The sequence below is a fragment of the Panthera pardus genome, unplaced genomic scaffold, assembly GCF_024362965.1.
Source record: "Panthera pardus isolate Hobbes unplaced genomic scaffold, ASM2436296v1 HiC_scaffold_16, whole genome shotgun sequence".
NCBI lineage: Eukaryota > Metazoa > Chordata > Mammalia > Carnivora > Felidae > Panthera > Panthera pardus.
Genome location: NW_026526721.1, coordinates 51,705,446 through 51,718,239, shown reverse-complemented (window position 1 = coordinate 51,718,239; position 12,794 = coordinate 51,705,446). Strand labels below are relative to the sequence as shown.

General features: G+C 35.3%; 1 long non-coding RNA gene across 1 annotated transcript in view; it reads left to right on the top strand.

The window, feature by feature from the left end:
* The window catches only part of LOC109266338 (uncharacterized), a 129,712-nt gene extending 119,637 nt beyond the window's left edge, over positions 1-10,075 (top strand). Inside the window, exons 4-5 of the long non-coding RNA XR_002079669.2 lie at positions 8,832-9,054; positions 9,974-10,075. This is a non-coding gene — a long non-coding RNA (uncharacterized LOC109266338). The remainder of the gene's footprint in view (positions 1-8,831; positions 9,055-9,973) is intronic.
* Positions 10,076-12,794: the final 2,719 nt, after the last annotated feature.

Genomic DNA, 12,794 nt, shown 5'->3' with positions numbered 1-12,794 from the left:
TTTGCCTTTTCCAGAATAGTATACAAGTGGAATCACGTATTAGGTAGCCTTTACAGACTGTCTTCTTTATCTTAGCCACGTGCTTTAAAAATTTACCCATCGGGGCGCCTTAAGTGGCTCAGTCGGTTAAGCATCCAACTTCGGCTCAGGTCATGATCTCACAGTTCGTGAGTTTGAGCCCCGCATCAGGCTCTGTGCTGACAGCTCGGAGCCTGGAACCTGCTTCAGATTCTGTCTTCCTCTCCCTCTGCCCCTCCCTGCTCACGCTCTGTCTCTCTCTATCTCTCAATAATAAATAAATGTTTAAAAAATTAAAAAAAAAAATTACCCATCAAGGTGTGACTTGATGGCTCACTGATTTTTATCACTAAACAGTATCCTGCTGTATAAATGTGCCATGGTTTGTTCATCCATTTGCTTATTGAAGGACATCTTCATTCTTCCAATTTTTGGAAATCATGAATAAAGCTGTTATAAACATTTGTATGTAGGTTTTTGTGTGGATCTAAATTTTCAAATCTGTATATTTTCAACTGATAAAGACAAGATAACTATTTGTTATATCTGACAAAATATTACAGAAATACGCATTGTTGAATCAATTGCAACACCAATATTTCTAAGTATTATCATTTTATAAGTGATTTATTAATGACTTACAAAGCACTCTTGTATCTCCATAGTACCTAATTTAAAAATTTCTAAGTGACATACACAGTAATGTTTCCCAAGAATGTATATTTTCTTTGACAACTAATGGAAAAATATATAAATTTTAATAATTGGGACTTGACAGTTACATCAGAAACGAGTTGATGTCAAGAAATATTTGGCACGAAATTGTAAGTTTTAACTAGAAGAAAGTTTTAAGATGGTTTCCCTTTACCAATGAGCTTTTGAATACTTAGAATAGCTCTTACTGACAAACTGACTGTGAGAAAAGTACCCAAACAGATATCCTTCAATAATTTTTTATCTCCTAGACATGTCAACAAAAAAAATTGGTTTTCACTGGTGTATAGTATTACAAATACTAAAATGAACAAAATATGATCCCCTACCTTACACAGATTAGGCAATGTCACAGACATGTCAATAGTTACTTGACAATGTGGAAAAGACTGTAATAAAGACAGGTAGGATATGTTATAGGAATGTCTAAGAAGGAACTTGCACTGGAAGGGAAATTTAAATAGTCTTCATATTAGGTAGAAGTATTTCAGGCTGAGGAATATTAAAGGAGTGCAAGGGGTGAGTTGCAAAGGCATTCTAGACAGAAGGAGCACTTTTGTGAAATTAATGATTTTTTTGGAGATTAATCATTTGATATGACTGTAACCTAACACAGTATGGAGGGATTAGAAAAACCAGAATGAGAGGAGATAATGAAAGCTCTTATATATTCTACGAAGGGGCATATTTTTACTTTATCTTGTGGGCATGGTGAAAAGGCAAATACTTGTTTTTAAATTATGGAATGCTTCACAAAATAATTGGAATTCTGTTATATACTGTAAGTAATTCACTTGACATAATGGAACATGTTCATGTTGGAAATCATGTGTTTATGTCATTCCTTTTATTATTTTCATTTGCACATTTATTTTGTTATGTTCTATTTTGTTTTGCTTTACCTTTTCTCATCATATGTAATTCCTGACCTCTCTTTGCCTGTGTTCAGCTGTGTCCAAGTTTAATTTTATGTGGAAAGAACACTTTTTATATATATGAAGAAACACTTTCTTTTTAGACAGATGTCACATGGGCCACTCTTTCAGATACCAACATCTTGGTAAAGGAAGTACTTTATGTTTAGAGTCCAAAAGCTGTCTTAATCTATGCATCTTACTCAGGGAGTTACCACATTCTTGCACTACCTGACAGCTCATTTGAATCTTCTGTTTTGGACCAGCTATACCTGGTCATAATACCTCACTTTGTTACTATAGATTTGAATCTGTGAAACCACAATGACTTTCTTCTTTTACATTCTTTTACAGGAATGACAGAGTGAGAGGTGAAATAGAGCCAGTCACCAAATAAATGATTCACTGATATTTGTTGTCTTAGTGGACTAAAGTTCCCTTAGTTTATTCATATCTTTAGCTTGATGTTTCCCAGGGGAAGGAGTGGCTGCCTCCTCCCTGAGAACATTCCCTGGGCTTGGCCTGAGGTCGATAGTGGTGAGAGGAGCTGTTCCAGAAACTTTGTTTGCTTTGTCAGTTAAAAAATACACAGCAAACAGAGAACATCGGTTATAAAACGATGCACTTCTTTAAAAAGTGCTAATCATAAAAGAGGGGGTAGAGAGAGCTGAATAGAATAGTAACCAACAATGAAGTCGATGTGGGTTTTGATAAGTATTACTGTATTATAAACACATTTATATCAGATAAAATATGCTTTGGTGAGTAGATTGCTTTGTTTTGTGAGGAGATAAATGTTTTTCATCTTTGAATTATGACTATTAAATATGACTTCTGACACTGTTGAGCTGTACATTTTAGGCCACTTAAACTCAAGAAAAAATAATAATAAAGCATGCCCCCAAACCCAACCCCCAAAAATGTGTGGGTAGCAACTGAGAACATAAATAATCTAACTTCAAAAAGTAAATTCCTTCTCACTCAGGACATTATTATTAATAATTGAAACTATGCGGCTCCCCTGTGGGTATTATTATAACTTACTTAGAAAGTACATGTGAAATAGATGTTTGCACTCTATAACTAAGAAGTAATAACTGAGAGTAAAGATCAAATTGATGCCTGATGGGCCAATGGGCAACGAACATACCCACTTCTGAGAGACAGTGAACAACCAAAAATGCTACAAATAAGAAAAAGTTATTTTTTTCTGACCCATGAAATAATTACAAAACATATTCTGCAAAGGCAGATGGTTTAACTTTAACAACCTGCACCTAGAAGACAGAGTGCTTAAGGATCCACTGACTGGGTAGAATTACAGGGACAATATTTTCTCAAGAACAAATTGCATTGAACAAAGTAACTGGCAAAGCAGACACTTCAGGAGGGGTGTAGCTTTGTTCTTGAGCAGAAATGTTTGTATGTAGTCAGTTTGTGGAAACACTCTGCTGGTATTTAAATTTCTTTCTACTCGTCAGAAATGTCCAAGGATACACACGGAGTGCAGGATCTTGTTTCTCTCCTGCTGGGGTTATTTGGTACATAGGGAAATACTTTCAACACTACAATGTGGGTGGCAGTTAGGAGTGACCTCCTTTATTGTCGTCTTTCAGAATTAGAAAGGAAAACGAGTTTAAGCTTTGGTGTGGAAAAGCACATGTTTTACGACAATACTTCAGAGGAAAGAGAGCAGGATACATATACACTACAACAAGGAAAGAAAATCACTTTGTTTCTTGAATATTAGACAAAAATCATATTTGCTGAATAAAATCAATCACAAAGGGAATCTCAGTCATCTACTTACCTGCTGTTTGAATTTCCTTAAGTGTTTGGGCTGCTATTGCTCTGGTCTAAATGAACATTGATGCCTTAAGCTTGGAGCTACTTGTAAAGAATTAAGATATACAGTTTTAAAATTATTTTTCTCTTACTTTTGCAAAAACACCATTATAATAAAGAAAAGTTTAGAAAAAAGAAAATTATAAAATTACCCAAAATTCCACTACACTAACCCAACAATCTTCATGGACATTTATCTTTTTATGTCTTAAGGATTATTTTAATGTTTATTTATTTTGAGAGAGGGAGAGAGAGAGACAGAGAGAGGGGCAGAGAGGGAGGGAGAGAGAAAATCTCAAGCAGGCTCTGTGTGTGAGCCCAGAGCCCAACACAAGGATTGATCTCAGAAAGCATGAGATCATGATCTGAGCTGAAATCAAGTTGGATGCTTAACCAGCTGAGCCCCTCAGGCACCCCTATATCTTAAGGACTTAAACAATTGATTAACTTTCCTTTTTTACCTTGTTTCTCAGGCTCTTATACTGACATAAAAACACCTGATATTTTTAATGAAGCTCCATTTTTTTTTGCTTCAATTACATGTCAGCATTCCTCATGCACAAAATTGACATTGTACATATTATTTTGAATACAGGTTTTTCATAGAAATTTTAATAGCTGAATTGGTTCTCCATTTGCTAAAGTAGGTCTATCATTTTAGTTATAAAACTCTGCACTTAACTAACTAAAATAAAATATCATGTCAAATGAGCCCCATTCCAAAACTAAGAATGAAAATATAATTCTAATTCTCTGTATACAGAATGACTCTAAATTTAATGAATGAGCATTGTGGCATAATTACACATAATTTGTGCAAAGGGCAATGTTACCCTACAAAACTATAAAAACATCAAGGTAATTTTCTCTTTTAATTTATCAAAATTCTAAATATGTTTTCAATAATTTCATAGCTTTTAAAAATACATGAGAGAATTTACTGTCTAGGACATCTGAGACATTTTTTAAAAATCACAAAACATTTTATGTGTCACGTTAACCAAGAGTAAAGTGCACCAAATGAGGAAGAGAGAACCTCTTTTGATTTTTTAAATGTAGAATGACATACAAAATGTTCATAAAGCATGGCTGTTTTATGTACTCTGGTCACACAATCTAAAGAATCTCTAGCGTCTATAGCAACTATATGCAACCATTATCCCATTTTGAAAGTACATTTAATGAGGCTGGTACATAATATCTCAAAAGTAAAGCACTTCATTGTGGTGTTTATCTTATTCCAAGATATTCACATAAAGATTGGTGTCTATTTTGTTTTATATAATTTTATTTATTATTATCCTTTCCCTCTTCTTCATTTTCTTTATCTTCTTCCTCTACTTCATGAGTTGCTTTTGGTTGTTCTCTTGGTATATTTGAAGCTTTCTCTAGACTTCAGTTGCAACAACTTTCACACAATTCTTTTTTATATACCTTTTTAAAATGTTTATTTATTTTATTTTAGAGAGAGAGAGAGAGAAACAGAGTGTGAGCAGGGGAGAGGAAGAGAGAGAGGGAGACACAGAATCCAAAGCAGGCTCCAGGTTCCGAGCTGTCAGCACAAAGCCCGATGCGGGGGCTAGAACTCACAAATCATAAGATCATGACCTGAGCCAAAGTAGGATGCTTAACCGACTGAGCCATGCAGGAGCTCCCCCTTCTGTACATTTTTTAAAAAATGTTTATTTATTTTTGAGAGTGACAGAGCACAAGTGGGGGACGGGCAGAGGGAGAGGGAGAGGGAGACCCAGAATCCGAAACAGGCTGCAGGCTCCAAGGTGTCATCACAGAGCCTGACTCGGGGATCAAACTCATGAACTGTAAGATCATGACCTGAGCCAAAGTTGGATGCTTAACCAACTGAGCCACCCAGGCACCCCCCATACAATTCTTAATTGCCTGCCTTACTATTGACAGACTGTTTCTAAGTAGTATTTAAATTATTCTACATTAGAGTGCATTTCTCTTCCTCTAGTAGGTATGTGAGGCAGATTCGGAACTGAGTAGGAAGGAGCTGAGGTAATTTTAGGGGATGAGGTCCCTTTTCTTTAGCTCTCTTTTAGTTGGTCCATAATTTTTCATATTCTATCACATCAAAGTTTATCAGCCTTTGCCATTTCACCAAAATTGGGGATTCCCGCATCTTTATCTTTGATGAAGTCTATTTCTGAAAACCTCTTAGAAATTTTCCAATGCTAAAAGGTACTTTGGGATGGCTTTTCATCTTTTTCATCTACTGTCTCCACAAATAGGCATTTGCATACATCTTACCATGTCTTTTTTGAATACGTTTTAACCTGAGTTTTCTATAATTTCTGTTTAGAGATATATTTCTGTTTGTCTATGTCTCCAGTTTCTGTTTGGTCTGTATATTTTTTTTAATAATTGCACAGTAGCTTGTGTATAATTAGCTTTCACCATTTGTGTTTCTCTCTCCCTCTCTCTGTCTCTCTCTCCACACACACACACACACACACACACACACACACACATGCAAATCTACAAGCCATCTTCCCATTAACATCTGATTCTTTTAGTGTTGTAGGGAAATACAATACTTGAGGAAATCAATGTGTTTAAGAAAAGTGATATTGTCTTTGTAGCAAGACATTAAAAGAACAGAGCATATGATTGTCACCGTTCTATTTTGTTTAACTGTTGCCTAAATCATTTTTTAATGGTGAAATTTATTTGTGTTACCTCTTTTTGCATTCCTGCCCTGTGATGAAATATAGGCAAAATAATTAACATAAAAAATTTCCACCTATTTTTCACATGTTTTTGTTACTTGCTAGCTGATAACAATAACATGCTATTTGATCATTTTGAAGTCAGCATGACTGTGAATCATGAAAAGATTTACATAAATTCTTTCTTTAAAAATTGTAAAAAAATAATTGCAGATAGTCTCTACTTGTATTGCATTTTATTTTATTTTATTTAAAAAAATTTTTTTTAATGTTTATTTATTTTTGAGACAGAGAGAGACAGAGCATGAATGGTGGAGGGTCAGAGAGAGAGGGAGACACAGAATCTGAAGCAGGCTCCAGGCTCTGAGCTGTCAGCACAGAGCCCGAGGCAGGGCTCGAACTCACAGACTGTGAGTTCATGACCCGAGCAGAAGTCGGAAGCTCAACCAACTGAGCCACCCAGGCGCCCCTTGTATTGCACTTTAAACTTGACTACATTAAAGAAAAATTATAGCTTGAACCTTTTACTTAACTCAGAGTGGATAACCATCTTAAATTTTTTACTACACTTGTTCATCAGAATTGAATAAAACTTTCATATAATGTTAATTAAATTAATCAATATATTAGAATCAGAATTAAAGTGGCTTAGAGTGTAATGAAGACCATGGGAATATTCCCATTCCTAGATCACATGAAACCACATGTATTTTTGACAATGCTGATTGACAGATATACATTAAATACTGTGGTCAACTCTTTTTCTGAATTAAAAGTTACTGTATCAGTTTAGATCCTTTGCCATTTATGTAACTCTCTCCTCTTCCTCTCCCTTTCTCTTCTTTCTTTTTCCTTTTTTTTTTTTAAACAGAGAGAGAGAGTGCAAGCCGGGGAGAGGGACTGAAGGAGAGACAGAGAGAAGCTCAAGCAGGCTCCATGCTCAGCACAGAGCCCAATGCAGGGGTCAATCTCATGACCCTGATATCACGACTTGAGCCAAAATCAAACATTGGACGCTCAACCGACTGAGCCACCCAGACACCCACTTCCTCTTCTTTCAGCAAGCTGAATCTCATCATTAGATTTTCTGATGTAGTAATAACTCATATACATGAGCATACATTTTTATCTAAACATTTAATAGATGTCAAGCAACACTCTGTGAAGAAAACTCAAATTCTTCTCATTTTATGCTTTAATAACAGTTATAAATGATCAAATATACTTTAACCAGTAAATATGTCCAATACTAGCAATGTAATTGCTATTCATATTTTCATTGATTTAATTATTGTAACAGACTATGTGTTATAAAATTATATTGATATCATATAGAAAAATATCAATGGTGCTATCTAGTGCTTATCTCACATAACCTCTAATTTATAATAGAGTTCTTGAGATTTTCTGCTTGGTCTGAAATGTTTGGTAATTTACTTGACATAGATATATCACTTATATCCATAAAAAAAGATAGTAGCTTGTGGTTCTCTTTCAGTGAGTCTCTTTTTGAACCTTATTTATTTATTGTAAGGATAATTATCATTTTTATTTTGTTGAAAGCTTACTTTTATTTCATTTATTATATAGATTATTACTCTACTTAGAATTTTTCACCAATAATAAGCCTATGGCTTTTTCCTTCTTAAAAGCCATGGTTAATTTGATATTCACTCATAAACATTATCTGTCTTCATCATACAGAATTGCCAAAGTAAATCATATATGATGGAATTAAATTTGTTACTTTGTTAAAATGCTACCTTATAGCACAGAATATGGATTCTTTCTTTTTTTTTTTTTTTTTAGTTTTTATTTATTTATTTCATGAAAGAGCATGATAGTGAGAAAGCATTCATGAATGGGGTAGAGGGGCAGAGGGGGAGAAACAGAGAGAGACAGAGAGAGGGAGAGAGAATCTCAAACAGGCTCCATGCTCAGTGAGAAGCCTGATGTGGGGCTCGATCTCATGAACCGTGAGATCCTGACCTGAGCTGAAACCAAGAGTCGGATGCTTAACTGACTGAGCCACCCAGGAGCCTCTCTCTCTCTCTCTTTTTGTTTCAAGTTTTTATTTAAATTCTAGTAGCTTAACAATGAATCTCTCTCATTTAAATGCATTGATGCATTTTATATGTAACTCAGGAATAACAATTTTAAAATGTGTTGGTCAATCAGATAATGCCATTGTAAACTCTATTATAAACTTTTTAATGTACTTAAGTTCCAAATATTATTTATCTTAAATCATTTAATAGAAGGATTTGCAGCTCTTTGGTGTAACCCTGGCATCTCTTGCTAGTGTATCTTTTTTTTTTTCCTTGCTAACTATTCTTTGCTCTCCTCTGACTATTTTCATCACAAATCTAATAGTTTATATATTTGTTACAGTTGGTTTATAATGCCAGCACTTTAGTTTACAATCATGACTATATATGTGTATCGACTATTTTTTTGTGGGAGGTCAGAGGATAGAGTTCTTTTCATGCCTGCCTCTGTCTGCCTCCTCCACTTATCTTTTGAGGATCTGTAACTCAAGAAATTTTCAATGTTTGGTCTCCATGTTTCTAAGTAAACATAACTGTTAGGGATAAAAAGAAAGAAGCCTAAAAAACTGAGTATTATTGAATTGAATCTATTTAACCTCCAGTATGACCAAGAAGGACTTGAAGCCAAGCCCTCAAACTGGCTTCCCAAATGAAGAGCAAGTTCCCACACCTGGAGGAACAAGTATCCCTGTGGTCAGAGATGAGCAATGGAGAAATCTGCTCAGGCTGCTCCAAGGGAATAATTTTGACAAGAAACATAATTTAGAAAGGAATCTACAAAAGATGAACCACACATTCTGGTTCTATAAAATTTTGGCTGAATGGGTAAGTGCAGAATTTCTTAAAAACTCGATTAAAATGGCTTGAAAAGAATTTACTAACATTGGCTATTATAATTCCAACCAAGTCACCATTATATGCCTCATTCTTTTAGAATGTAGTAGAATTGTGGTGGATTTTTTATGCATTAAGTGTTGGAAAAAAAGACTGAATTGAAATATTGAATACATGTGACCTGAATTGTAACCTTGGATTTTTCGCCAATGTGGACAAGTGACTTAATCATGGGGCTCATTACTTTATTTTTATGGTATTGGTTGATTTATCTGTATATTTCAAAAGTTGGAATGTAAGGACCCTAATACTCTTTGTAAAGTTTTAAAATGCAAGTTTAGATGTTTCAGAATTCTTTCTTTTCTTCCAATTTTAAATAATCTCCTTTCATGCACAGCTTGTAACATAGTGATATTTGATTTTTTTTATCAATAAGAGATGGGAAAGAGATGTGTGTAGTTGGAAATGTGATTGACCTTAGGCATAGGAAGACTTCACAGCAACCTGCAATTTCATCATTAGTGGTTCATCCCTCAGTGTTAAGACATTACATATCCATTAAGACCCTGGTTCAACTATAGATACATATGGGAGATGTTGAACATGGAATAATTAAAGTCTACCATAAATTAATTTACCAGGATAACTAGCTGGTTCCTAAAGACATGACTGTGGGACACTTAGATTTTATTCTGGGATAGTCACTTGGGATATACTTAGAGGTAAGACCTGGCTACATGTTAACATGACAGAGGGTACACATATCAATAAAACGGAGGCTTGCATCAGGGGGACTTGGTCGCTGTGTCCTGGTCATTTGTCCTGGTTTACACCTGTGCCCAAGTATCTTACCTTATTATCCTATTCCCAATCTTGCTTTCTTCTAAAATTCTCTCCCTGCCATTTCCAGGATGCTCCTTCTGAAACATAGAACATTTTAATAAGCAAACTCTGTTGGATGGAGACTTTAGGAAAACATCATGTGGAAGCCAAGGAGAACAGCAAACCAAGGTGAACAAAATCACCCTAAAGCAATTACAGTTATGAGCCTTGGATTATAATTTATTGCAAATGGTGCATTTGGGGCTTCAGGAGTTTTTCATAGTAAGGGTCAGATTGGTAGCCAGAGGGATATAGAAGGGAAAACTCCCCATATCAATACTCCCTTCCTTCAAAAGAAGGAGAAATAAGATTTAAAAGCAAGTTTTATGATGTTGCAGAGAATATGTGTATTTCTTAGTTTGGGAGACAATCTCCATAGTCCATCCTACCCCATTCTCTATCTTGCTACTCTTTCCGTCCATGACAACCATCTTGAATTACTTGAATTTCCTCCAACAGAATGTCCTTGTTGCCTCCGTGCCTTAGTACATGATATTAGAGTTGCCTGAATAACTCTTCCCACCTTTTCCTTTTATACCTCATTAGCTCTTTACTAATTTTTATAATTACAGCTAAGATATCTTCTATTTGAGGATTCCTTGGATTCACCAAAATAGAGTAATCATTTTTCCTTTGTCCCATTTCTTTATATGATACATACTTTAATTACTTCAATTATACACTTTATTGCAAATAGGTGATTAAATATCTGCTCCTTGATGAAAGAACCTGTGTCATATTTCTCTTAACATTCATAGTTCTTTGCATTATGTGGGATATGTATCAGAGACTCAGTAAATCTTTGCCTAGTAAAAGTGACTGAGTTTTGAAAGTACTCGTTTTATGACTGTCAGTGATAAGAGAACTTATATTTCTTAGTTTAACATTGAGGAATAACTGATGAGGGATTCAAATTACTCACTTTATTATTTTCTTTACTCTCCTGACCTTTAAAATGTGATTAAAAATTCAGACACTTTAGAATATTCATATGTTTCCAAAGTTGGCAGTTAGACAACTGTTAAATTGGTCCCACTGTGTGCCATAGACTGGATTCCCTGGGAAACGAAAGCTGAGGGGGAAATTTCTATGCAAACTATTTATTGCAGAATGCTACTCTGAACAATTCCTGTGAGGAAAGAGAGAAGCCGAATGTGTAGAGAGAGAAGTTGAAACATGGTGCAATTGCACCAAGGCCTTCGTTCATCTCAAGGGGAATTCTAGAGCTTGTATGAACACTCAGAGATGTCTGAAGTGGAGGCCAAGGGGCCATGCTTCCACATAGATCAGTCCTTTGATTGGGATACTCCAGAGAAGGAGTGTAATCCTGGGTGAGACCACATCCTCCTCTGAGGACAATTCATAGAGAGGTCTAAGTTGTGACATCTCAGCAGCCAACACTCCCAGCAGCTGGAGAGTGCCTCAGCTGTGGAAGGCAGATTTGGGTGGTAAACCACAGCATTTCCTATTCTGCTGTTCTTAGAGTTCTTCTAATTAATGAATATTTGGCTAGTCCTTTACCGGGGCCTCAGTTTCTAATGAAGTTGATGAATTCTAATGAGTAGGTAGGACTAGCTGGTATTGGAAGCTCTTTCCATTCCTTCTACAGTGCAGTTCTCTGCTATTCTTAATGTACTCTTCAACTCTTTGTTACTGTAGCCACTGGCTTTTATCTTATTTTTATGAGCAGCAGCTTCACAAAAATAATTGAAAAAGGTAATCATTTAGAACCACACTAAAGCAGATAGCTCACAAATAAGTACAATTAAGCTATTGTGTTTATTTACAGGCTGCTGTTAAGATAATTAAAGAAGGAAAGTAATATTGTGTTTAGACAGAAACAGTGGGAGGAAGAGGTTGGGCTTGTAGAACAAATTAAGCCACAGAATATGCTTTACTGAAAAATATGACTCTTATCAACATATGTTTTCACTTAACTGCACTGACTAAAGCAATTTTAAATGATAGTGACTCCTTCTGGCTCTTTATATCCATCACTTTCTTGTTCTCTCTGCAACATTTTTAATAAGCAAACTCTGTTGGATGGAGACTTTAGGAAAACATCATGTGGAAGCCAAGGAGAACAGCAAACCGAGGTGAACAAAATCACCCTAAAGCAATTAAAATTATGAGCCTTGGATTATAATTTATTGCAAATGGTACATTTGGGGCCTCAGGAGTTTTTCATAGTAAGGGTCAGATTGGTAGCCAGAGGGATATAGAAGGGAAAACTCCCCATATTAATACTCCCTTCCTTCAAAAGAAGGAGAAATAAGATTTAAAAGCAAGTTTTATGATGTTGACATAAGAGCTGTGTGTGTGTGTGTGTGTGTGTGCATGTGATTTGCTTTATTTATTTTGCTCTAGGCATTATTTATTCTATTTAACCCATCCGTTTCATTAGAAACACTACTAGAGCAGTCTTATATTGTCAGTGCTAAACTCTAATTGGAGATCATAACAGGTCCCAGAGGAATCTAGATGTATGGTGTCTCTAAAATTGTTGTTTTAAATGTATGTCAGTTTTTCTTTTCTCAAAGTCATATCTTTCCACCACTGTAAAACTTTGTGTGTGTGTGTATGTGTAAATAATAATGTATTTTAAAGTGTCTCTGTAAAGACATCTCTATGTTCATCTCAACTACATTGCCTCAAGACCTGTCTCAGCAGAATCTCATTTATAAAAGAAAATACAAGTCAGAAATTAAAAATAAAAGGCTTGAAAGGAAAGGTGTATTTTACACAAAAGTGGAAAAACAGAAAAATGCTTGGCATGACACATGGTAAATTGTCCTAATTTCTCCCTTCTCATCAGAGTCCCCAAAACCTATCTGTCACTGGAGCTGCTC